A 5,842-nucleotide genomic window follows, 5' to 3' on the forward strand; every position below is an offset into this window, starting at 1 on the left:
GCTTAGTGCTTGCTGTAGCTCCACCTCACTACCTTTTCCAACCCATAATCATAAATAGTCTTGATCTCGCGGGTGTGAGATTGCTGAGTCCTCCTGACTCATGGATACTTCCAAACAGTTGCAGGTGCCGAGGATACCGGTGCAGGTGATGCTACCGAACTCAAGTGGGAGTTCGACGAGGATCTGGGTCGTTACTACGTTTCGTTTCCTGATGATCAGTAGTGGAGCCCAGTTGGGATGATCGGGGATCTAGCATTTGGGGTTTATCTTCCTTTTTATTCGGTTTTGACCGTAGTCGGTCTTTGAGTGTATTTGGATGATGTATGAATTATTTATGTATTATGTGAAGTGGCGATTGTAAGCCAACTCTTTATCCCTTTGTTATTCACTACATGGGATTGTGTGAAGATTACCCCTCTTGCGACAAAACTACCATGCGGCTATGCCTCTAAGTCGTGCCCCGACACGTGGGAGATATAGACGCATCGTGGGTATTATAGAGGGGCCAAGCATTACAAACATGGGTCCCATGACCCAACATTCAGAGCATACAAACAATGGAAGCATAACATATCTGAGTACAGAAAACTACAAATGAAAAGGGCTGAGAAGCCTGACTATCTGCAAGATCCTCCCAAGGGTACAATATCATAGCTGAGGTAACAAGCTAAACGTCGAAGTCCACGCAGGACTACTAGTGAGACTGAAGTCTCTCTGCAAAAACATAAATTAAGCAAACATGAGTACAAATGTACCCAACAAGACCTACATCAGAACTAGCTACATATGCATCAGTATCGACAAAGGGGTGGTGGAGTTTAACTATAGCAAGCCAGCTTTGACTCAGTGGCTATTCAGAACTACGTTTGCAAGTAACTCTTTTGAGGTGGCACATATTCAATAATCAATACACCACTATGGATCCGCTCCCATCTCCCTACGAGAACGCCATCCATAGCACTCACGCTATCTTGTGCATTTTAGAGTATCCACTTTCACTTGTCTATGAACTGTATAGGCAACCAAGTAGTCCTTTAATGCGGACGCGGCTATTCGAATAGATGATGTTAACCCTGCAAGGGTGTACTTCTTCACACACACTCTCACAACTTATCGCTGTTTACACGACATGTACTCAGCAACCTTCAAGCGAAAGCCCAGTGAGGGTGTCAGCCACGACCTGAGTAACCACACAAGTCCCTAGTCCAGGTTTATCGCCTATTAATGTTCCATCCACATGGAGTCCGGCCGAGGTTTCCACTACGGCACCGAACGATGTGTGCAGGGTTCCCGAGGCACCAAACGGGCGTCACGGTACACCGTGCCATGTGCCTACCGCATCACAGCCCAACCCTAGGGTCAGCACTGTGCATGGCCTCCAGCATACTACAAACACCAGAAACTACTTGCGACTCCTAGACAGAGGACATGGGCGATTAATAAGTCAAGAGGGTCCATTGGTTTCGGGCCCAATGCGTGGTAGTAGCTGATCTTAAATCACATACACAGATCTCAGTTCCTCAGGATGGTACCAATGAAACAACCCACCATGTACTACTACATGGCCTCTCATCGATACCTTTACCAAATCGTGTTCACACACTTAGCTCACACACAGTAGGACATGTTCATCACCATTCCCATTCATCCCCGATGAATCGAACTTGACTCAACTCTAAGCAGTAGCATGCATGACAAACAAACATGGATGAGTAGGCACATCAGGGCTCAAACAACTCCTACTCATGCTAGTGGGTTTCATCTATTTACTGTGGCAATCACAGGTCATGCAGAGGAAAGGGGTTCAACTACCGCAACATGTAATGGTTGAATCGTTGGTGTCCTAATGCAGTAAAAGAGAGCAGAAGCAAGAGAGTGGGATTCTATCGGAATGAACAAGGGGGTTTTGCTCGCCTAGCACTTCTGAAGATAGTAAAACTCTTCATCAGTGTCATCAAACTCATCGTCGGAACTACGTCCACTGAAAGGGGACAAATACTGGCAAACATAGAAAGACCACAATCAATGCAATGCAACAATATGATGCATGAATGTGACATGGAAATATGCTGTTGATTGAGCTAATGCAACTAGCAACAAGTGAAATGAAGTTGGTTTGAACCCTAGGTTCAAATTCACAGTCCATATGTTGATATTCAAATGCCATTTAATTGATTTGACATGATCAGCAGGTTTAACTTTCTTTAACATGCATGAAAACAATGCCACTGGATAGATTGGATTTTTCTGATCATTTTTCATATATAACTCTTTTCAATCTGAGTTATAGATTATTTTCTATGGTTTTTAGAAGTTTTAACTATTTTCTGGAATTTCCTGGATTATTTTTAACCCAGAAAATTGTTAACTATGTCAGCATGACGTTAGTGTGATGTCAGCAAGTCAACAGGGGTGGCCCATGTCAAACCTGATGCTGGGACCAACATGTTAGTGTAACAGGGCTAACTAATTAAGTTTAAATCTAAACTAAACTAATTAGCAGGACGAGCCCCACTTGTCATTGACGCAGAGTCTAAACAGTGATTTAATTAATTTTAACTAAGTTCATTAGGGCACCCGGGCCTACATGTCAGTGTCTAGTTTTAAACTAAAGAGGGTGGTTAGTGGCTCATTAAGCCGAACACGTCAGCCCACCGTAGTTAGTCGCCGGTGACCTGTGGCCACGCCGGAAGCACATCGGGAGGCCACGGGAGCGGTGAAGGAAGGCACCAGGAGGTAGCCTGCGCGCCCGCGCATCGAGCGGAGGCATCAGCACATCGCGGGGTGTTCGAAGTCGACGACGTCGAGCACTTGGGTGACGGCCGGAGATCGGGCGTCGGCGAAAACGATGCTACATCAAACGGCAGGAACAGCGGGTCGGGGTTTTGGGCTTCTGGCAGGGCGCTGAGCACGATGGTATGCTCAGCCGCGACGTGCGTGAGCTCTAGCCATGGCGGCGATACGGCCGGCAGCAACAGGTTCTCGAGATCGACAGAAGTGACGGCTACGCGACAAAATCGAGCATGGGGAGAGAGGGGCGGTGTAGAAGCTCACAACGAAGAGGACGAGGTGGTCAGCGAGCTCGGAGACGGTCGGAGTTTAGCGAATTGAGCGACAGCGACCAGTGGGTCTGAGGTAGGAGATGAGCTCGAAGGCGTCTCTGCAGGGCATTCAGGCTCATGGGACTGGGCATAGTGGTGCGCCGCAGCGAGGCAGAGCTCGTAGGCTAGCTGGCTGGGCAAGGGGAGGTCAGTGTCCGCGGTGGTGCTCGTCGGCGTTCTCAGGTGCATTCAGGGGGAGAACGAGGGAGAGAGATAGAGGAGGGGGATGGGCGCGGGAAGAGTTAAGAGGGAGCCAGGGGGTGCGTGTCCTCATCCAGGGGGGTCGGGGAGGGGGCAAACAATTAGGAGGAGGTGCGTGCGTGTGCACGCATGGCGGCCACACGCCCTCCTGCCCACTGGCAGGAGGTTAAAGACGGTGGGCACCTGGTGGGCTGGGCCAATAGTGCCAGGCCAGGTGGGCTGCACAGTAGCTTGGCCGCAGGTGGGTCTTCTCTCTCTCTTTCCTTATTTCCGTTTTGTTTTCTATTTTGCTTTTTTGTTGTTATTAATTTAGTAAAATACTAAACCACTTCTAAACTTCTGAAATTATTTGTGGGCAAAATTAGAATTATTTCCAACGGCCCCAATTTAGTTTCAGAATTATTTGGGCATTTAAAATAATTATAGCATTTAAATGCCCAAATTCAAATACTTTATGATTTAATTCAAAATTCTAGGAATGACCTAGGTATATGTTCATCATTTTTGGCAGAGGTTTTCACCTTTATCAGAAACCATGAACATTTTCAAAGGGCATTTTGGGTTCATTGAAAAAGATTTTATTTGAACCTGTTTGAATTGCATTTGTGCGAGGGTTTATCAATCCCCGTTTCAATTTTTCTTCAATTTAAACATGATGAAAGATTGCTTTGATGCAATTAGTTACAAGCAATTCTAGGGCTGTGACAACTCAACCCCACTAAACAAGAATCTCGTCCCGAGATTCAAGACGTGAGGTAAGAAGACATAGGGGTCACAAAGCTAACATAATCTTCACGATCCAGGTTGCATTTCATAAGAACATTGGTTCGATCATCATCATTGTCACGACGTCTTGCTCTGAGAACTCCATCCAACATGGCGACAAGAAGAAACGGAAACTCTACAAGAATCAATTTTCTCAAAGATCGAGCAACTGACGATCAACTCACGGGATGAGACATAGAACACCTCTTGGGTTGGGATGTCCAAACACACATCGAGAGGAATGGAAGAACAGAGGACGGAGGTTCAATTTCGTAAGCAACAATTCCACACTTAGAGCAGATGGTGAACACGGTCAGAGTAGCGAGTAGTTAATTGCCATGATTCCATAATGGGGCACCTTAGGGAAAGTGACTCGTAGAATTACTCCCTTAAGTGGCAAAAATAATTACTTTTCATACAAGGATCATTGAAACTCTTCATACCAGGCTAAGGCTATTCACAATCGATCGTTTGAAGGAGTTCGAAAGAATGGCATACTCAGACTAGTATGGATGATGTGGGCTATCTTGTTGAAGACAACGCGATGGATAATTTTGCTTATCATCGAGAAAGGATAGGGCCCAGGGTAAGCCCACATTTGAAGATGATCCTGCGCAACAATTACTGAGAGGGGCAACCCATGGAAAAATTGGCACAATGGCGGTGCAAGCTGGGAACAAAATGCAAATGTTGGGAATTTTTCAACCATCATATCTTCCTGAGATTTAGATCTGGTTGGTAACAGGATATTTCAGACATCATGTCTAGAAAAGAAAGTTTGCAACACAAACCGACGAGATGACATTGCGAGATTCTCGGGAAATGAACTACGATAGCAAGCTCCAAAACATGAGATGGTTCTGCTACACACATGTGAACACGCTGTCCCAGACAAGCATGACCACATAGTAGTCTTACAATAAAACACTACTGAGTTCTGGTTGGGAACCATCATCGAGGACATCAAAGTCCTTGTGCACTGATCGAAGAACTTCTTATCCTTGAACAAATCAATCAGTGCCTTGGTGTGCTAGGAATTGCATATGGAATGAAGATGATCAGTCTATCAGACCATAGAATACTTCACACAGGCATGACTAACTTGGGATGATTCCAGAGCAAGCAAAAAAGCTTTCTTGAATTCATGGTGGCAACTTGCACCAAATGCACATGAATTAGAGGAGGTCACTTCTTTCACCGAACATATAATTGATGAGCTGGACATGAAGATAAGGCTTATAAAAGTTTCCAACACTAGCTTAGATGTTCAACATGAATCATGGACAAGATGAAAATGTTGTCAATGGGCTCAACAACAATTCATCCAGGTTTCCATATAAGTGGAATTCCACAATTCATCCAAACCCAAGAGATATAATGGTGTATGCTCGAGGAATCAACCACGTGTAAGACAACATTACGAATATCGTTTCTTCTGATTTGATTTGATGATAGCCCATACTCAAATCAAAGATCGGATAAGATGATAGGTCCATTAACTGATGACGAGGGTCAATCGATGAAAATACCATCTTTCTTCAACACACATACAAGATATCCCTTAAACTGAACGAAGTCGGACAAGCTTATATCTTCCAACTCTCCAAGTTGTTGTTTAGCTCAACCAACTAGCTCAGGGGTATCCTGCACAAATTCTTGGAAAAGGTGGTTTACAAGAAACCAACTTGATCACGAGCTCAACACAACGGTCAGGGGACAACCTGGTGATACTTCCGGGAAGATATCCGGAATATCTCGCACCACCTATATGTTAT

The sequence above is a fragment of the Triticum aestivum genome, chromosome 7A, assembly GCF_018294505.1.
Source record: "Triticum aestivum cultivar Chinese Spring chromosome 7A, IWGSC CS RefSeq v2.1, whole genome shotgun sequence".
Taxonomy (NCBI): Eukaryota; Viridiplantae; Streptophyta; class Magnoliopsida; order Poales; family Poaceae; genus Triticum; species Triticum aestivum.